The sequence below is a fragment of the Manis javanica genome, chromosome 11 (assembly GCF_040802235.1).
Source record: "Manis javanica isolate MJ-LG chromosome 11, MJ_LKY, whole genome shotgun sequence".
In the NCBI taxonomy this organism is placed as follows: Eukaryota; Metazoa; Chordata; class Mammalia; order Pholidota; family Manidae; genus Manis; species Manis javanica.
The window spans coordinates 49,034,077-49,056,870 of NC_133166.1; the positions used below are offsets into that span (position 1 = coordinate 49,034,077).

General features: G+C 36.8%; 1 long non-coding RNA gene across 1 annotated transcript in view; it reads left to right on the forward strand.

Annotated features, from left to right (window-relative positions):
* Positions 1 to 22,794, forward strand: part of LOC140844268 (uncharacterized) — a 216,548-nt gene that overhangs the window by 54,349 nt on the left and 139,405 nt on the right. The window contains exon 3 of the long non-coding RNA XR_012122417.1: positions 12,606 to 12,731. This is a non-coding gene — a long non-coding RNA (uncharacterized lncRNA). The remainder of the gene's footprint in view (positions 1 to 12,605; positions 12,732 to 22,794) is intronic.

Below are 22,794 nucleotides of genomic sequence, written 5' to 3' on the forward strand. Positions count from 1 at the left end.
CTATTGTAAATAGTGCTGCAATCAATGTGAGGGTGCATATGTCTTTTTAAATCAGGGATCTAGTTTTTTTCAGGTAAATTCCTAGTAGTGGAATTACTGGGTAAAATGGTACTTCTATTTTTAGTTGTTTGAGGAGCCTCCATACTGCTTTCCACAATGATTGAACTATTTTACATTCCCACCAACTGTGTAGGAGGGTTCCCCTTTCTCTACATCCTGGTCAGCATTTGTTGTTGTTTGTCCTTTGGATGTTAGCCATCCTAACTGGTGTGAGGTGATACCTCATTATGGTTTTAATTTGAATTTCCCTGATGATTTCATGTGCCTGTTGGCCATCTGAATTTCTTCTTTGGAGAAGTGTCTGTTCCGTTCCTCTGCCCATTTTTTGATTGGGTTATTTGCTTTCTGGGTGTGGAAGTGTGTGATATCTTTATATATTTTGAATGTTAACCCCTTATTGAATATCTAATCTATGAATATATTCTCCCATACTGTAGGATGCTTTTTGTTCTGCTGATGGTACCAAAGCTTTTTAGTTTGATGTAGTCTGCTTTGTTCATTTCTGCTTTTGTTTCCCCTGCTCAAGGAGATGTGTACAAGAAAAAATTGCTCATGTTTATATTCAAAAAATTTTTCCCTATGTTTTCTTCTGTGAGTTTTATAGTTCCATGACTTACATTCAGGTCTTTCATCCATTTGAAGTTTACTTCTGTGTATGGAGTTAGACAGTAATCCAGTTTCATTCTCATACATGCAGTTGTCAAGTTTTCCCAGCATCCAGCTCAGTAACTTTCATGTTTTTGTTTAGGCTTCTTGGAGAAGATGTCATTGGTCTGTGTGTAGCTTGAGGGCAGTCTTCATGATTTATTAACTCTTGTGTCTTGATGCCCAACTATTTTTCTTTAATGTTAAGTCTGCTTCCAAACATGCTCAAGCATATCTACTTTTAAAAAATCAAGAACACCTCTTTTAACTCTGCCACTACTTCTACCTACTTTTTAATCTTTCCATTTATCATCAAAATGCCAAAGAGACGTCTGTGTTGCTTCTGCTTCCTATCTATTCACTCATTTTAACCATGTGAAATAAGATTTTTCTTTCTTCCAACCCCATGAACTCCTGAAAATACTATCAAAAGATTACAAGTGACCTTTATGTCTCTACCATCAGTAACCATACCTTTTCTCTTATATTCATTCCTTGAGTATGCTTAGATACTTGATATTTGAGAATACCTTCTCGAATCTTTCTTCTACTTCAGCCTTTGTTGTTCTTACAGCGTATTCATGGCTTTACTTCTGATCTCCATGTAGATAATTCCCAAATGACATCTTCAGCTCTTGTTTCCTGCACGTATTCTTCCTGTGTATTTTCAGCTAGCAATAGTAAAGATTAAATTTAATTGTGGATAGCATAAAAATGCTGTGCAAACCAAATGAATTAAACATTTTGCCCTCCCAGCTGTCCTTTCTTTCCAGATAAACTCATGTAGTAGTTCTCTCATATTGTAGCTTCCTGAACTAAAATCGCAGAATTGCCTTTCACTCTTCTCTCTATCATCCATAGAATCCCGTATGTTACTGTGTCTTTTGATTATTTGAAAAATCATTGGGATTCTTTTTTCACCTTCTCATTTTTCACTAACATGAAGAGCCTAGGCTTTCAACACCCAAAGCATGATACCATTACAGTGATTTTCTTGTCTAGTCCACTAAGTGATTTTTTTAATCATTGGATCATCACCATATCATGAATATTAAATGCAACTTTCAAACCATCATTCCCATCATTGATTTTCCTCTAACATCAAGTTCATGCTTCCTGGTTTAAGTTAATACTCTGATAAGCTTACTTTACTTCCAGTTAGTATATTCTCTTTAATCATTACCTTCTAACTTCTGCCACAGATAAATTTGTGTTCTCATACTTTCTATCTGAACTTTTCAAATGTACATCAAAGGTTTCCTGACTTCTATATTTTTTCTCATTCATCTTTACCCATGTAATCCTATGTTTCCTGAACTATAGTATGTATCTTTTTACAATTTCATGTTTACTCATCAGTCTTACAAGACCCATAGTGCATAAAACTTTGTATTATGATTCCTGCAATATACTGAGTGCTTAGCGCTATGTCTGTTACTGAGCACAGTATATACTAAAAAATAAGCATACTGAGGATTAAAGATGGCAATGTGAGAGGTGAGACAGAGACTTCCTCTTAAAACCGTATATAGTACCAAAATATAATTAATACAAATAATCATGAAAGAGCAACAGAAAAGAGGGCTGCACAAAACTGCATACACCTGGAGGAAAGAATAATCCTCATGGAACAGGGTAACATACCAAAGCCGTGGCCCATCTGGACCCAAGCCCTACCCCCACCCCTGCTCACTGGCTGGAGGAAGAGAAATGGAGCAGGGATGGAGTGGAGGTCTGGGAATGTTGAATACCTAACTCCGGAGATCTGCTCTGGGAGCACAAACCTACATTTCATGGTACTTGCGTGGTACTCTAGTGATTAGGGTGTTGGAAAGCTAAGACAGGCAGAATTCCTGGAGAGACGGGGATGCCATCCACTTATGGAAAGCAGGGATCCATATCCAGCTGCTCTGGGACAAAAGAAAGGCTGGCAGTCTGAGAGACTTCCTAACAGCAAGAGGGCTGCTAAAGGGGCAAGGATTGCACAGACTTTACTGCTCAGGAGAAAGGACAGACAGACAAAATTGTGTGGGTGCACTCTGCCCAGCAGGTTGGGAACTTTCTCAGTCTTAAGGAACTTCAGCTCCCTGGCTAGATACACAGCTCGAAGGATGCCCTCCATGATACGCAGCCTACTGTGCCTTTCTCCTGGCCAGTCCCACTTGACTTGAAAAATGGCAAACCATACCCTGGCATTAGACCAGCCAGAGGGAAGCTCCATCTTCTGCAACTACAAATGCAAAGCATAGACCTTATACCTGTGTCCTTGACCCACTGGTTCTGGCAATGGAGGCAGGCATATGAGCCAGGAAGCAGGAAACAGCTCTTTCCTCCCCCCCAGGCACTAATACTGCTCCCCTGCACCCCCAACATTGCTTCAGGGGCTAAGAAGCTCCTGAGAGTAGAGCTTCTAAACACTAGACGACACCATATACAAATATGAAATGCCAAAGAAACCTGGTTCAAAGCAAAATTAGGAATACAACACCTCAGAAAGATTCAAATGAAGTCAACCACATGAATCTTCCTGAAAGGGTGTTCAAAATAAAAATCATTAACATGCTCATGGAGGTACAAAAAAATATTCAAGAACTTAGGAGTGAATTCTGGTTGGAGATCTAATCATTGAAGAGCACAATGGAGGTTATTAAAAGCAGAGTAGATATGGTGGAGGAGATGATAAATGAAATAGAAATTAGAGAAGAGGAATACAAGGAAGCTGAGGCATAGAGAGAAAAAAGGATCTCTAAGAATGAAAGAATATTAAGAGAACTATGTGACCAATCCAAATGGACCAATATTCACATAATAGGGGTACCAGAAGAAGAAGAGAAAGAAAAGGGATAGAAAGTGTCTTTGAGGAGGTAGTTGCTGAAAACTTCCCCAATCTGGGGAAGGAGATAGTCTCTCAGGCCATGGAGGTGCACAGATCTCCCAAGACAAGGGACCCAAGGAAGACAACACCAAGACATATAGTGTTACAATGGCAAAGATCAAGGACAAAGAAAGACTATTAAAAGCAGCCAGAGAGAGAAATAAAATCACATACAAAAGAAACCCCATCAGGCTCTCATCAGACTTCTCAGCACAAACAGTACAGGACAGAAGGGAGTGGCATGATGTATTTAATGCAATGAAGCAGAAGGGCCTCGAACTAAGAATACTTTATCCAGCAAGATTATCATTTAAATTTGAAGGGGGGATTAAATAATTTCCAGATAAGCAAAATCTGAGAGGATTTACCTCCCAGAAACTGCCTGTACAGTGTATTTTGGAGGGACTGTTATAGACGGAAGTGTTTTTAAGGTTTAACAGCTGTCACCAGAGGTAATAAAACTATTCTAAATAAAGTAGAACAAGTAATTACTAACAAATGCAAAATTAAATCCACTATCCACAAAGTTACTCAAGGGATAGACAAAGAGTACAGAATATGATACCAAATATATAAAGAATGGTGGAGGAAGAAAAAGGAGGAGAAAAAAAGAACCTTTCAATTGTGCTTGTACTAGCATATTAAGTGAGTTTAGTTAGACTCATAGATAGGAAGGAAGTTAACCTTGCACTTTTGGTAACCATGAATCTAAAGCCTGCAATGGCAGTAGGTACATACATATCTATAACCACCCTAAATGTAAATGGACTGAATGCACCAATCAAAAGACTTAGAGTCACTGAATGGATAAAAAAACAAGACCGATCTATATGCTGCCTTCAAGAGACTCACTTTAAACCCAAAGACATACACAGACTAAAAGTGAAGGGATGGGAGAAGATATTTCATGCAACTAATAGGGAGAAAAAAGCAGGAGTTACAGTACTTGTATCAGACAAAACAGACTTCAAAACCAAGAATGTCACAAGAGACAAAGAAGCACATTAAATAATGATTAAGGGTTCAATCCAACAAGAAGATATAACCATTATAAATATCTGTGTGTCCAACACAGCAGCACCTACATAAGTGAAACAAATACTAACAGAATTAAAAAGGGAAATAGAATGTAATGCATTCATTCTAGGAGACTGCAACACTCCACTCACTCTGAAGGACAGATCAACCAGACAGAAAATAAGTAAGAACACAGAGGTACTGAACAACACATTAGAACAGATGGTCCTAACAGACATCTACAGAACTGTACACCCAAAAGCAACAGGACACACATTTTTCTCAAGAGCATACAAAACATTTTCAAGAATAGATCATACACTAGGCCACAAAAAGAGCCTTGGCATATTCAAAAAGTTTGAAATTGTAGCAACCAGCTTCTCAGATCACAAAGGTATGAAACTATTTAAAAATAAATTACACAAAGAAAACCAAGAAGCCCCCAAACACATGGAGGCATCACAACATGCTCCAAAATAATCAGTGGATCCATGACCAAATAAAAATAGAAATAAAGTGATATATGGAGACAAATGACAACAATAATTCAACACCACAAAATGTGTGGGACACAGCGAAGGCCATGCTAAGAGGAAAGTATATTGCAATACAGGCCTACCTCAGGAAAGAAGAAAAATCCCATATGAACACTCTAAACACACAGATAAAGAAACTTGAAAAAGAACAACAAATGAGGCCCAAAGTTAGGAGAAGAAGGGACATAATAAAGATTAGAGAATAAATAAATAAAATCAAGAAGAATAAAACAATAGAAAAAAAAATCAATGAAAGCAAGAGCTGCTTTTTTGAGAAAATAAACAAAATAGATAAACAGCTAGACAGACTTATCAAGAAAAAAAGAGAGTCTACTCACATAAGCAGGAAAAATCAATACAGATACCACAGAAATACAAGAATTATTAGAGAATACTATGAAAAATTATATGCCAACAAACTGGATAACCAGAAGACATGGACAACTTTCTAGAAAAATATAACCTTCCAAGGCTGACCCAGAAAGAAACAGAAAATCTGAGCCGACCAATTACCAGCAATGAAATTGAACTGGTGATCAATAAACTACCTAAGAACAAAACTCCTGGACCAGATGGCTTCACCACTGAATTTTATCAAACATTTAGTGAAGACCTAATACCCATTCTCCTTAACGTTTTCCAAACAGTAGATGAAGAGGGAATACTTTCATCTCATTCTATGATGCCAGCATCACTCTAATACCATAACCAGGCAAAGACACCACACAAAAAAAATTACAGAGCAATATCTCTGATGAACATAAATGCAAAAATACTCAACAAAATATTAGCAAACCAAATTAAAAAATACATAAAAAAGATCATCCATCATGATCAAGTAGAATTTATTCCAGGGATGCAATGATGGTACAACATTTGAAAATCCATCAACATCATCCACCACATCAACAAAAAGGACAAAAACCACACGATCATATCCATAGATGCTGAAAAAGCATTTGACAAAATTCAACATCCATTCATGATAAAAACTCTTAACAAAATGGGCAAAGAGGGCAAGTACCTCAACATAATAAAGGCCATATATGACAAACCCACAGCCAACATTATACTTAACAGCAAGAAGCTGAAAGCTTTTCCTTTAAGATCAGGAACAAAACAAGGATGCCCACTCTCCCCACTTCATTTCAACATCTTATTGGAGGTCCTAGCCATGGCAATCAGACAGCACAAGGAAATAAAAGGAAATAAAAGGCATCCAGATTGGCAAGGAAGAAGTTAAGCTGCCCCTGTTTGCAGATATCATGATATTGTATATAAAAAACCATAAAGAGTTCACTCCCAAAGTTCTAGATCTAATATATGAATTCAGCTATGTTGCAGATACAAAATTAATACACAGAAATATGTGACATTCCTATACACTAATGATGAACTAGCAGAAAAAGAAATCAGGAAAACAATTTCATTCACAGTTGCATCCAAAAGAATAAAATACCTAGGAATGAAGCTAAAGAAGGTAGTGAAAGACCTATCCTCTGAAAACTACAAGACACTCATGATAGATATTAAAGAAGATACCAATAACTGGAAACACATCCGTGCTCATGGATAGGAAGAATTAATATTGTCAAAATGGCCATCCTGCCTAAAAAATCTACAGATTCAATGCAATTCCATCAAAATAACAACAGCATTCTTCAATGAACTAGAGAATATTGTTCTAAAATTCATATGAAACCACAAAAGACCCCGAATAGCCAAAGTAATCCTGAGAAGAAAGAGTAAAGCTGGGGGGATTATGCTCCCCAACTTCAAGCTCTATTACAAAGCCACAGTAATCAAGACAAATTGGTACTGGAACAAGAAGAGGCCCATAAACCAATGGAACAGACTAGGGAGCCCTGATATAAACTGAACCATATATGGTCAATTAATATAGAATAAAGGAGCCATGGAAATACAATGAGGAAATGACAGCCTCTTCAACAACTGGTGTTGGTAAAACTGGGAAGCTACACACAAGAGAATGAAACTGGATTATTGTTTAACCCCATAGACAGAAGTAAATTCGAAATGGATCAAGGACCTAATGTAAGTCATGAAACTGTAAAACTCTTAGAACACAACAGAGGCAAAAATCTGAATATAAGCATGTTTATTTGTCTTTTTGTTTCTTTATAAATTATTTATAATATAATGTCTGCATAACCAAATTGTCAAAGATAACTTCAATAATATATAGTTTATTGTTGACTTTCAATAGTTTTATATGAAATAGATCAATTATGGGGACTACAGGGACAATCATATTAATCACCCATTTAATCCTTCATCCTTACCCTTATTAAAGAAGGGCAAAGATATTTCATAATTCTTCCTATCTATGTTTTATGTAGTCTTAAGGCAATTGACTTAGCATACTATTCTTTATGACTTCTTTGCTTGGAAACAAGTGAGACTATTGTTCAGTATATTCAGATTAAACAATGAGGTTTATTCTACATTATTATGATTTTTGTTATTATTATTACAATTATTATATTACTCAGACTCTGAAAATTTTCAAAAAACTTATTAGGCTTAGATGTATTCTTGGGATAAATAAGCTATGTTCCTTAAATCCATTTGATACTGTTTATAACATTTAAATTTAAAAAGACAAGCCACCATTTCTTGTTCAGAAAACCAGAAAACTCTGGCTCAGAATTAATACATTCATGAATATAATCTGGAGAAAAGAAGAGGAAAACTATGAAAGGCTTTGGTTTGGTATCATACAGGCTTAAAAGTATATTTCTCGTCTGTTCTATATAATTCCAAATTACTAAAGACAGCAAGGTCAGTCATCTTAAAATTAAAATAAAATGATTATGTTCTTATAACAGAGAACCTTGTATAGTATGCTAATTATAAAAATTGTATAGCTCTTGATAAAGCAAGAGGGAGCAGATTCTTTAAGAATCTTTAATCATGAAGAATATGCTTAAGATTCATAAAAAACGTACTTAACCTTTGGTTTTCTTGGTTTTGGGGACTGTTTGACAAATTTTATTTTCAGAAACTAAATATAAATGCTTTCATGGATAGAAGTCTGGGAAAATGTGACTTTTGCATCAACGACAGGTTAATACAACAGAAGAAATAATACTTTGTAGCATTCTGAATGGAAAACTGGTACTGAGAGTTTCTTTTCTGTCTGAGGCCTTCTCCTCTGTCACCTGCCACCCACTTCTGACCTATGAATCACTGACTAGTTCAACTTCATTTAAAATCTTTATTAAATTAGTTTGAATCCTAAGCCTTCTGTATTAAGAGAAGCTGTATTGGCTTTATACCTTTAAAATGAAGAATTGTAGTGGAGATTACAGAATCCTTAACATGTCTGTGTATTTGTTTATGTGTATGTGTGTGTGTGTATGTATATGAATATATTTGTGTGTGTGAATGTGTGCATGTGTGTATAAATATGAATGCAACTGAGCTGACACAGCCCCCATGTATCCTTTAGTCTGGTGGTGTGCTCTATTACTTCTTTGAGAGGAATAACAACACTAATGATGATTATCATTTATTGAGTGTTTTTTGTGTACAAAGTGATATGCTAAGTGATTTGTCACACACTCTCTCTAATAAAATCTCCTCTATTCAGTGGTAAACTTAGTGTAGTAGCCTGTGTACCTTGTTCATTACTAATGCTGCTTATTGTGTAATGGATACTGAACAAACATTAAGTTATGTGAAAGAATAAATCCCACTAAATCCTTACTAGACAAAATTGTCTTTATTTATTTCTCAAATGAGAAAAAAATAAGACTAGGGTGATTGAGAACTTGCAAAGTTCACCCTTAATCCAAAGCCCATGGATTTAATTACATTATAATTAGATGGGAATATTTACCAGAACAAGCCTTTTTGGACAATGTTTTCAATTTAATTTATTCATTCGTTTGTGGCGAAAAGATCCTACTACTAACACGTAACTTCATTCTGTTATGAAACAGTAACTAAAAAGTTTTCCTTTAGTAAGAGTATCTACAGTACTTCACAACTGCTCCAGATTAACTCCATGTTAAATAAATGGCTTAGAGGGTTATGGTTTCTTGGTATTGTTTTAAACATATTTATGTTGTTACTTTTTATGTTATTTTCATTGTTAAGACATGGAGGTTCATATGACTAGGTTATGTTTAATAAGCCTTAGGTTGTATATAAAATTTAATTTTAGAATTACTTATTTCGAATTATCCTTTGTTAAAATTATCTGGAAAATGTCTACTCTTATCTTTGACATGAATGAATAGAGATAAATTCTAGTAAACTCATTTTTTTGTCCTTCAAAATCATGAAGAATTTGATGTATTAGTAACATGAAATTGATGCACTTGAGAATTCAAATGTATTTGTTTTCTGGAATTCTCTGGGAAATCATATCTTCTTCAATCAATACTAGAAATATATTGTGATGCATTTTTTACAGTTTCTCAAATTCCATTCTTCTCTCCTTTGGGGGATGTTTAAAAGCTAATTAGGCAAAGGAGAGGAAGCTACTTCTGGAGTTTCAGAGAAGAGAAAAGCATGTGCAAAAGGCTTGTGGCAAAACAGCTTGCAGCTATGGGAAAAGAGCAAAAACAAACTGCAAGAAAGCTGCCCTTAGGAATAACAGAATGAGTAAGAGATAGAAGATATAAGGTGCAAGAGAGACCTTATAAGTGACTTTGAGCTGGATGGGCAATGCAAACTGCCAATCACATTTACACTTTGCAGAGTTAGCAGACACCCCTCCAAGATGTGTCCTGTAGGCATTCCGAGAGACAGGTTGGAAACATTTATGTAACAGTGGTGCTAGGTGTATGGATTTGGGAGTTATCAGCATCAAAGGAACAAAAATTCATGAGATCACACTGGAAAAGTATGTAGAGGAGTGAGATGAGAAGAATGAGAGAGATCCCTGAGAAAGACCGACTGTAATATTACCTGCTGTGGTTTATATAGCCATCTAGTTCTCATTTCAAAGAAGCGAGCTCACATCCAGAACCTGTGGTTCTTCAGAAAATGGTTCAGTTTTCTAAATTATTTTGGAAATGTCTATTGAATTATTATAAAACTAATAAATTATCATTTTGGAAAATGCAAAATAGTTTTTAAAAAATTACCTGGAAAGGATAGTTTACCTGTACTTAGAAGGCTTGGATTTCATCTCATCTCCACTGCATCCTGACTCTATTGCTGTAGATAATTAGCTTCACCTACTGGTAATAAAATTTCTTTTTCTGCAGAAGATCTCTGTGAATGAAGTGTAATAATGAATATGAAGTTGATTTATAAGTTCTGAAACATCAGCTGTTCTTGTTTTGCTTTTGTATTAAAGCATAATTCTTTTTCTAAACTGAATTTCCAATTATCAGTTTAATCCAGTTCATCTGTTTTGATATCCAATGCATTGTAGTAAGGGTGTTCCCACATTTCCCACAGCAAAACATGATTTAAGAGTCCAATGGGTTCATATAGCATTATTTCTGTTATTAAGAATAAATATAGAAGCTCATATGATTGAAGCAGATGGGGACCTGATGTGTGTTGTGTTTTGCCCATGTGTTGTGTTTAGCTCACAGGAAGTTCCCAACAACCCTGTGAAACAGGCACTGTTACTATCATCACTTCTCATGTGAGGAAACTGCCAGGACTTAGCCTCTAACTCGGTTTTTCTGAATTTGGAACCTGGGTTCTAAACCATGTTGTTGTGTTCCAAAAATACAGTCCCAGGTTTCAAAGAGCAAACCAACTGTAGAAGTGGAAGCCCTTGTGAAGTTCCCAGGTCACTTGGGGCATCAAGGTGCTGACACTCTACTTTGCTCACTTACGGCTCTTTGCATAGTGATCCAGACTCCCACAGAGAGGGTCTGTGACAATTCGGGATGCTTTAGCCATTGTCCATAACATAGAACCTGTGGCAGTCATCAGAGCACTCCCAACTCACCTCCGACTAACCAGTGCAGCTTTTGGGAAAAAATATTTCTTCCTGCATGGAATTATCAGTTCCTCTTCAGCTGTTCTCTCTCTCTCATGTCAGGTGGTTTGTACCAGTGTTGAAAGTTAAAGCTTAAGAATTTCTGATTTGTATCAGGCTCACTATTTTTCTTTTGACATAAAATTTTCCCTTAAACTGTCCTCTGACCTGACCCTTGCTTTAAAGGCAGGTACTGCTAACTCACTTCATAGTAGGTCAGAAAATGAAAATATGACACTGGCTAACTTGTCATTGAAACTAGTGTTAAAAATCTAATATTTTATAGAGTATTCTTTTTCCCAAAATAAATTCTTTTGATTTTAATGATTTCAGTTCAAGGCAAAATAAGACAACATATCTCCTAATAATCCAGAGCTAGAAGAAAACAAAATCACTATGGACTCCAGAGGATTATTCCTGTTACCCTTTTCTCATTTTTTCAACACTGCCCCCTCCAAGTCCATTCAGGTGCAAAATTTTGTTGACAGTTGAACAGTTTCAATAGTTTTAAGTGACTTTTTTTCATGGTTCATTTGTGGTGTTACATCTGTCATAGATATTGAATTATACCCCTTTTCTTGATTAATAAATTATCTATAGGTTAGTGCTAATAGCAAAGTTACTTTTCCTCTTTAAAGTGCAGCATTTAAAACAGCGAATCATTGCTGGATCCTCCTTGTGAGAGATGTTACTTAATGTAAAAATATAAGGCACCTTTTGAAAAATCTGATAATTAAATGATATTCAGATGCATTTCAGGCTTATATTCAAAAATAAACTGCACTTAGAAGAAGTTCTGACTTTGATCTATTGCCTGAGTATGCAGTTAGTTTTTATGAACTAAAACAAGTAAACTCTGCCATAATATCTATTGAGAAACCACAAGCCTTGCATGTCATCATCTGCAAGCTATCAGATTTTATATTTCTTGAACTTCTCCAAGTAGCTTATATTTTTCAGATATTCTTTTATTTGTTCCTTCCTGTTACTTCCACCAACTTTCCAAACAAGTCTGTTCCCTGCTTGGTATGCTTTGGTTGCATATCACTTCGTGTTGAACTTACCTGTTTTCTTAGCTTTCTTGCCTTCTAGAATTGAATCCCTCAAACGTGGGGATTTAAATAGGCTTTCTGTCATCAGTGACTCATTTAGAGACATATACAGGGTGGGTCTTCATTAATAACTTTTGAGTAAATGCCTCATTTTATGTGTCTTACTCTCCCTTTCCCATCATGTTTCTCCATCATTTTCCCTCTATCCTTCTCTTTTCCCATCTTGCCTTCCATTTTCAAATCTGCCCAGGATCGTAAGAGCCTCTAGAATGTCTGAGACCCAATCTCTGGCTCTCATGTAAGGAGCCTTATGGCTCTGTCCTCAAAGTTCTCTGCAGATTCATAATTATTTTCTCAAATCCTTACACAACAGCTTAATTACTACATTTCCTTTTCCAGTCAGTACTTCCAGATCTTTAAATAGTTCTCTTCCCTTATTGTTCCACCAGGTGCCAAAGAAAAAGCAAAGTGAGATGGATGAACCAAAGCTGAAGTTAAGCAATCTGATGGCCATCCCAGCAGAGAAGGTTCCTTGTTTCCCACCACTTTGCAGGAGTGAAGTTTATGATCCAAAGGTAAGCTTCCCTATCAGGGGACTAACTCTTGGCCTTGGGCCCTGGGAACAATCAGTGGTGCAAATGTGCATCAGCTGTTCATTACTCTTCACCTTCTATGTGTGCAGTCTGTTTGTTCTATATGACCAGCTGATGACCTGCCACTTGGCAGGCTCACACCAACATGGTGTTAACCAATTTGCTTCCCCTTCCTCTGGATCTCGAAATTGGTCCAATGCATATCTGATTTATTACTTCAAACAAGCCTCTGATCAAGAGGCTTGAGAACCACAGGTGGCCATTTCAACTGGGGGAAACAAATGAACCTGTGGAGATAATCTCTTTGAATCAACAAACAACCCTATTTTTATATGCCACTTGCATCTGATTTCTTGAATATAGCAAGTGTTAATTCATATTTTATCACAATGAGATTTCTGCAGCTGTCAAATGAACTTAATATAATGAGATACAACTTTGCATTTCTTTCTACTTAGGGGAAACCACATTATCTAATGCATTTTTCTCAAGCTTTGTATTTATCTGAGCCTTCTTATCCCAACCCTCAAATGAATCCTAATAAATAAAAGATGATCATGTTCTAGGACAAGGTGGACTTACACTTAGGTATTGTTGAAAAATATTATATCCATATTACTGAACATGAATGGAAGAGGAGATATTTATTCTTATTATTATAAAATGTTTTTGTAGTCTTTACTACATACAGACTAAATGTGTGCATTTGGGGGTTGTGCTGAATGTTTTCTCATTTAATTTTCAAAATTATCCTATGAGAAAAAAGAGATAAAATTCTCATGTTATAGATGAGAAAGAGAGACTTTGTAAAGTTAAGCTACTTCTTAGGGGGTCACACAGTTAATAAGTCATAGAGCTGAGAAAACCAATATTATTTAGCACTAAAGTCTATGCTTCTTTAAATCTATGCTATGGTGTCTATGAAGACTAAGAAAACTGGTTGGGACCTGCAGTAATTTGAAAATAATTCCAGATTTGCAATTGGGAATTACATTTTATTGTAGTTCCTAATTAGTTGCCTAATTTTACCTAGAACAAGTCACTTAACCTCCTTGGAATTCTGCTTTACCGCACCATTTGGAGCTTTTTATAAAATGAAATTTGGAGGCAATTCAGTTTTATTTTCTAAGTAGAAATCTAGTTATGAGAAATTCTGATTGGCTTGATTGACTGCATTTCTATGTTTTTATTGACTAGAAAGGGACTCAGAGCTGCTGTTAGCATGACCTATGGAATTTGTGGCAGTCTGACTGCTGTGTGTTATTCATTCTCATCCCTGCCTTTTGATCTCCTTCTCCCAGTGAACATCTTATTGAAGACATTGAGCAGTCACTGTATACTTCAAATGCACTGTTATCTTTTATACCCCTGAGTTTTTGCCAGTACTACTCATTACACTAAGCAAATCACTTAGAACGGTGAAACAGGCTGCACAAAGTAAGAGCTTACATGGTATTATTACTATCAATATTATTTTCCTCTACACAAACTGCTCCACCACTTTTAAGAGTAAGTTAAAATGTTTCCTCATCTGTGACTCCATGAATTAGTAAGAAATTCCACTGCATGTCACAGAAAGCCCAATTCAAATAATGCAATAAACAAAAAACATAAATAAGAGAGGAGAGAGGGAATTTATTGATTCCATAACTGAAATATTCAGGAGTAGATCAAATACTATTTGGGGGCTCAAATAGTTTCATTTTGTCTCTTAATATTTCTCTTCCTCATTTGCTTTATTTGCTTAGTCTCATGAGGTGGCAATAGGACTGGTTATAACACTAGACCTGCCAACTTCATGATCAGCACAGGAACAGAGTGAGTGTTAGTTTTCTCGGAGCTCTTATGCAGGTTCTTGGATTTACTCTGATCAAAGCCATTTGCCTCAAATGTCCATTCCTAAAGCAATCACTGTTGCCTGTGGGAAGAAAGTATGCATACTGGCCAGGCTTAGACCAAGAGTATACCTGTGAATAAATCATTTTAACTAAGCAGCACACTTCTTTATATCCTCGTCTACCCGGTCTACAAGTGTCTTCAATACCAGAATTGTGTCTCAGACTCTTATGGATCTCTGGAGAGTATGATGCTAGGCACAAATTGTTAAATAAATGTTAAATGGATACAGGGATGAATGATTGGGTTCATGGACTCACAAAAGCTAAGTGATTGAAAGATATCTAATGTGTAGCGAAGCAGTGAATTTATTATTTGTTGACTTATTACAGTAATTATAAGTTACCTCTAATGTGCCAGGCAACATACCAACTGTTAGGAAAACAGCAATAAATAAAAGAGAGATTACCTCTGTTCTCATGGAGCTTACAGCCTGCTGGAGAAAACCAACAAGAAATTATAATTGAATAGCATTATAATAGAAACTGAAAGGGCCATTGGCATTTGGGATCAAATCGACCTAACCTAGTTTAGGGGTCAAGGGAAACTTCTTGCCAGCTTTACCTTGAAGCTGAACCCTGTGGGGATAAGAAATTAAGGTAAGAAAGAATTGAGAACCAGCATGGCACGTTCAAAGAAGAGAAAGAAATTCAGTCAGGATGAGGGTGGATTAGGCTAGAGAGGTACTTGAAAATCATTTCTGGGATTGAGTGGCTGATCTGAGGAGAAATGGAAAGTCTATGATTACACGATCATATCTGAAGTGTATGGTAACAATTATATCAAAGGGAGATGCATACAAAGTTGTATGCTACCTGCAGCGTTACTGAGGAGAGTTCACAAAAGAAGTTAGTTATGTGTCTCTTATGCTTTGAAGAATGAATAGAAGTTTTCCATCACAAAATGAGTAACAATAAGACATCAGTAGCACACTGATGCAAAGGAGCCTTATAATGAATTATGTCTGGGTATGGTGGATTGGGTGTGTGTGCGTGCAGGATAATGAATGAATGAATACTCATCAGAGTCCTAGAGATGAGCCTGGAAAGGTAGTTAGTTGACAGTTTGTGAACATCTGTGTCTTCCATCTTAAGAAATATGAATTTTGTCCTATAGTCAATGGAGAATCTTTTTAAGTAACAATGGTCATTCTCTCCATATTCTTTCTACTGTGTTTTATAGTCAATTCTGAAACTTCCAAAGATGAGGAGCAATAAATATAGGCCTAAACTTTTGTTTTTAATTTAGTTGTAAAGACCCACAAAATAATTTACATAAAAAGTAATTCAGATTAATATACTGCATGCAGTTCTCCTTGAAATTTCTAATAACATAGATAAGAATTGCTGACCTTCAAAAGACCACATTTGACGTCACCCCGTAGTCCTAAAATAACTACTTGCTTCATAGATTTATTGCACAATACATTTTTTTTGCTCACACCTTAGAAGATCAGTGTTATTTTGTAGGCAGCTGCCCTTTCCCTTTACAAGGGATGTAGCATTTTATCACCTACCAAAGATCATTGTTGAGAAAATAAGTATTATCAGTCTGTCAATGGCCTATTTTAACTACCTTCCTTGGGTTGTGATCAGAAACTGGCTGAGTAAAAAGAGCTGAAAATATTTCAACATATCTTTATAGTGGAGAGGAAGCAAGAATAGTCACAATCTTGACTTTTTACTGGTTTATCATTATATAGTAGCATAATCTGATATTGGAAAACTCTGTAATATAAGGAGTGGACTGCAAATATCACTTGCTGAATCATCCAGGCACATGGAAGTTATTTTGATATAATTTTAATTTTTTTAATATGTAAAATTTATTAGGTATCTTTACAAATTCCATTTCTTAGAGACAGCTGGGTTAAAAATAACTCACTCAGGAATAAAATTTGCCTTTAGGCATCAATTTCTTTCTGTCTGAAGTCCTAGTGCCTTCTCCTGCTTGCTTCCTTGGATCACCATTGAGACGTCACACTTCTGTCCCTCCTCAAACAACCTCTTCTATACTAATCATAAAATGTTAGTCTGTCTGTACCATTTCCCCAGATTCCTGATTCCTGGATAGGGAATTATTTTAATAAATTAAAAAATGCTAATGCATGATGCAATAATTTTAAGAAGTTTCTCATGATTATGTATTGTTTTAGAAAAATTGTTCTGTTGAAAGTGGGCTGGATGTATTAAATAGTATGGCTAGTTCATTGCTGTTGTTAACTGTAGCAGTCCACATATTAGCCATCTTACCTAGTATAGGTAAGAGATAATAAAGGCATTGGCTGGAAGATGAACAGTAAGAGTGTTATAGATTACACACACACACACATGCAGAGCATTTGGAATTTGTAGAGTGATTTCTGTAGGAAATGAGGAAGAAGAAAATAATAAGAGTGGCAAGAATGGGTAAGAAGGTGGACAATGGGAGGTTACTGACTCAAAAGCATATAGAAAGAAGTGTGTTTGGCGTAAGGTAATGAATAGATTTATTGAAATATGAGTATTAAGGTGCCTCTGGGGATATCTAACTGGGGATACACTATAAGCAATAAAAATGTTTTTATAACTTTAGAATACATAAGCTGTAGAAGTCAATTTGATAGTCATCAATAAATAAATAGATAGCTGTTGAGTCCAAGAGAATGGACATCATATGGGGAGACTACATGTCACACTAAGCAAGGGAGTCTAAGGACAGATACCAGAATTCTTTAGCTTATGGAGACTAGAAGCCGACAAAGGAGGGGTCTGCAAAGTAGGAATAGATGAGTACATTGTGAGAAAAGTCAAAGTAATAAATTTTTTAGGAGTAAATGAGTCACAAGGGTCAAAATCTTGAAAAACTGACAGGATAAGTGCTGAAACTTAATCAAGTGTTCATCTTCAGGATTTTGTGAACCAGGTCTTGAGATAAGGATTTACAGCTGGATTACCAGGAGATAATTCCAGGAAGCCTGGTAGAAGGGACAGGCATGTAACAGAAGAGCATGTAGCAGGCAAAGAGAAGTCAATAAAAGTTATTGTTTGGGCCCACTGAGGAAGCAAGTAGCAAGCACCTCAAAATAGTCTCAGCAAAGTACTGGCAGTTGAGGGCTACCCCTGCCAGTGGTTAGAAGTCTGCCCCAGGGGATGTTAACTTGGGAAATTCTGGGTAGGGATCAGGCAGCAGCCACAACTACAGAAAAAGCCCTGGGGCAAAAAGCTGAGAACTTGGTATCCACATGAGGCAGAGGACCTTCGTGTGAACAGAAGCTGTATATCTAAATGCAGCTTAATTTAAACGTGGGCCTAGGGCAGATGACTTGGATGCACAAGGAGTTCATGAGTAAACACACAGAACAGGCTCAGAGGCAGGAAGTAAAACTAAGATCTCGTTGCAGAGAGGTAAGGAAGTTAAAATACTGGGTGGGTGGTGGTATAGTGGACTAAACTGAGATTGGACAAGAGCGACTGGAAATATCTGAAGAATGCATTTCATAATTGATTAGCATTGGGGGAAGAAAATAGAGATGTTTATGGCCTAATTCATACCCGCAGATATTTGGATTATGACTATTTCCAGAATATAGGCCATGGAGGCAAAAATGAATTAGTAGAGGTTTGAAGGTAAGGAATGGCTGAAAGGAGTTTTTTTGAACATGATTGTAGACATTCATTCATTTATTCAAAAACCCTGATTTTATTGGGCAGCTGTGTAGTTCTGAGCCACCCATTCACAACTCCATTCACACACACACACATGCAGAGCATTTGGAATTTGTAGAGTGATTTCTGTAGGAAATGAGGAAGAAGAAAATAATCTAACCTGAATCTAACATGCCCTTTGAGAAGGTGGGAGACCCATCCTTGGATAGATTTGACACCTGGGCTCTAGGGTTTATGTAGCTCCAGGGATAGACGAATTTCTGCTCCACAGGACATGCTCCTTTCTGACCACCATCCTGGGAGGGCGTGGCTTCTTGTCACCTTTGTAGGTTTATTATTGGTCAATTCTAGACCATGCTTTAAGATGCTGTGGTGAAAACTAGAGGCATGATTCCTCCTTCATGGAGTTTGGTATTTAGTACAGGAGATAGACAAGTTATCAATATTACTTTCATTGTAACATTTATAGTTATGATAACTACAACAAAGGAAAATGCAGTGTGTTCCCAGAGCAGGTAGCTAGAGAACGTCACATAGTGAGAAGAGAATGAAAGATCAAACAATAACAGATACAGAGTTGTCTCTCCTGGGGTGGTGCCAGTTCTTCCTTTCCTAATTTGGACTCACTGCTTTTTGGACCCTTATATTCTTCACCTTATTGACATTCATTTAATTTGCTTAAATATATCTTCCAGTAAAAATAAACAGTAAATTATAGATAATTTTGTTCCACACAACTTGACTGAAAGTCTCACCACAGATAGTTTACAAATCAAAACCATTTTTTCTCAGAACACTGTAATCACATTTGAATTCAGTTTTGCTAACGAGAATTCCAGTGCTATTCTGATTCTCACTCCATTACATGTAATCTTCACCTATTTCCCCTTTTTCTTCTGCTGCTATACATCTTTTTTTATATCATTAATCTACAATTACATGAAGAACATTTTGTTTACTAGGTTCTCCCCTTCACCAAGTCCACCCCACATACCCCTTCACAGTCACTGTCCATCTGCGTAGTAAGATGCTGTAAAGTCACTACTTGTCTTCTCTGTGTTGCACAGCCCTCCCTGTGCCCCCCACGCACTATACATGCTAATCGTAATGCCCTCTTTCTTTTTCCCCACCTTTATTCCTCCCTTCCCACCCATCCTCCCCAGTCCCTTTCCCTTTGGTAACTGTTAGTCCATTCTTGGGTTCTGTGATTCTCCTGCTGTTTTGTTCCTTCAGTTTTTCTTTGTTCTTATACTCCACATATGAGTGAAATCATTTGGTACTTGTCTTTCTCCGCCTGGCTTATTTCACTGAACATAATACCCTCTAGCTGAATCCATGTTGTTGTGAATGGTAGGATCTGGTTTTTTTTATGGCTGAGTAATATTCCATTGTGTATATGTACTACATCTTCTTTATCCATTCATCTACTGATGGACATTTAGATTGCTTCCATGTGTTGGCTATTGTAAATAGTGCAGCGATAAACATAGGGGTGCATCTGTCTTTTTCAAAATGGAGTGCTGCATTCTTGGGGTAAATTCCTAGAAGTGGAATTCCTGGGTCAAATGGTATTTCAATTTTGAGCATTCGGAGGAACCTCCATACTGCTTTCCATAATGGTTGAACTAATTTAAATTCCCACCAGCAGTGTAGGAGGGTTCCCCTTTCTCAACAACCTTGCCAACATTTGTTGTTGTTTGTCTTTTGGATGGTAGCCATCCTTACTGGTGTGAGGTGATATCTCATTGTGATTTTTATTTGCATTTTTCTGATGACTAGTGATGTGGAGCATCTTTTCATGTGCCTGTTGGCCATCTGAATTTCTTCTTTAGAGAACTGTCTATTCAGCTCCTTTGCTCATTTTTTAATTGGATTATTTGCTTTTTGTTTGTTGAGGTGTGTGAGCTCTTTATATATTTTGGATGTCAATCCTTTATCGGATCTGTCATTTATGAATATATTCTCCCATACTGTAGGATACCTTTTTGTTCTATTGATGGTGTCCTTTGCTGTACAGAAGTTTTTTAGCTTGATATGGTCCCACTTGTTCATTTTTGCTTTTGTTTCTCTTGCCCGGGGAGGTATGTTCATGAAGAAGTCACTCATGTTTATTTCCATGATATTTTTGCCTATGTTTTTTTCTAAGAGTTTTATGGTTTCATGACTTACATTTAGATCTTTGATCCATTTCAATTTTACTTTTGTGTATGGGGTTAGACAGTGATCCAGTTTCATTCTCCTACATGTAGCTGTCCAGTTTTGCCAATACCAGCTGTTGAAGAGACTGTCATTTTCCCATTGTATGTTCATGGCTCCTTTATTGTATATTAATTGGCCATATATGTTTGGGTTAATGTCTGGAGTCTCTATTCTGTTCCACTGGTCTGTGGCTCTGTTCTTGTGCCAGTACCAAATTGTCTTGATTACTGTGGCTTTGTAGTAGAGCTTGAAGTTGGGGAGCGAGATCCCCCCCACTTTATTCTTCCTTCTCAGGATTGCTTTGGCTATTCAGGGTCTTTGGCAGTTCCAGATGAATTTTTGAACTATTTGTTCCAGTTCATTGAAGAATGCTGTTGGTAATTTGATAGGGATTGCATCAAATCTGTATATTGCTTTGGGCAGGATGGCCATTTTGATGATATTAATTCTTCCTAGCCAGGAGCATGGGATGAGTTTTCATTTGTTAGTGTCCTCTTTAATTTCTCTTAAGAGTGTCTTGTAGTTTTCAGGGTATAGGTCTTTCATTTCCTTGGTAGGTTTATTCCTAGGTATTTTATTCTTTTTGATGGTATTGTGAATGGAATTGTTTTCCTGATTTCTCTTTCTGTTAGTTCATATGCTATACATCTTCAGTAGTCTCTATTCAATGGTGTAGTTAAATTTCACAAAGAATATTTTATATTTGTCTTTCTCAGCAACCTATGTGTTTAGGTTCTGTGAATTTATAGGCCTTTTCTTTTTTTTTCTGGGAATTTTCTTAGGTCATATTATTGCATTAGTTTCTCTTTTCCATTCTCTTTTTGTTAGTATGAAACACCTTTAGGATATGGTGAGGAATGGCTGAAAGGTATCCTCTTGGGTCTTCTTCATTTATTCTTTCTCATAAGATTTCTTTACTTTATGATTTTAAGATTATTCTTATTCTTTTACACCTGATTTTATTCTTAAAACTTTTTCTTCCTAATCAATTGAATATTTGATACAGTCAAATCTATATGTGGTATAGAGATAAAGCTTGTGGTATGATAATAATCTGTGACTAAACTTAAAAATTAAACCATTACCGATCCTAGTGAAGTTTAGTGTGGTCTTCAGATCACATCTGTTCTCTCTGTAGAGGTGATGACCTTTACATTTTCTTTTTAATAACCCCCTTGCTTTTCTCTCTAGTATTACTAAGTGCATATTCCTAAACACTATACTGTTTAGTTGTGCATATTTTTAGACTTTTAAGAGACTAGATCAAGATGACAGTATAGGAAGATTCTGAACGCACTTCCTTTCATGGACACACCAAATCTATAGTGACATATGGAGTAATTCTCTCTGAAAACGACCAGAAAACTAGCTTCACAGCAAATGAAAAAAGGACCTCATTGAGACAGGTAGGAGAGGCAGAGATGTCATCTCACCAGAAACTCGACCTGCAGCACAGGAAGGATTTCACAAACACAGAGTTTCTCCCTGAGGAGCAAAGATTCATGCGCTACCTCAAGATCCCCAAACCTTGGGACCTGCACCAGAAAGATGTGACCACAATATGTCTGGCTTTAAAAACCAATAGGGCTTATGTCCAAGAGACACAAAGGACTGTAGGAAACTGAGATACAGCTTTTAGAGGGCTCATGTACAAACTCATGTGCCCCAGAGCCCAGCACAAAAGCAGTAGTTTGAAAAGTGCCAAGACCGTATGTGAAGGAAATTAATTTGCCAATCTTAAAGTGTCTGCTGGAGGGACAGGGGGCTGTTGAAATTCCCTTCAGGGATGGAGGCACTGGTGGGCACCATTTTTGTGTTATCCCTTGACTTTGCTAGTGCCAGCAGGCACATGCAGTCCCTGCATTCTTCCCCTGCCTCACTGAAGCTGGTGGGGGTGTGTCCTGACCTGTGGTCTCCTGTTACCTCACTAAAGCCAGCAGGTGTGCACAGTCCATACAGGCTGACTGAATGCCTGGCTCTGGTGGCCAACAGAGCTTGTGATCCTGAACGCCATGAGACTGTAACAACTTGAGAGAAAGTTCTTGGCAGACTACCACTCATAGGGCACTGCACAAACAGCAGACCAAAAAACCCCCTGACAGGTTTCCCGTGACTACTCACTCCTTTAGGATTTAGAGAAATAGCTGTTCTGTGTAATACATTAAAAAAAAAAAAAGAGTCAAGCAGAGTGAGGAACTGGAGAAATATGTTCTAAATGGCAGAATAAGATAAGGCTCCAGAGAGAAAATCCTTAGTGAAACAGGGGTAAGTCATCTACCTGATAAAGTGTAATGATCACAAAG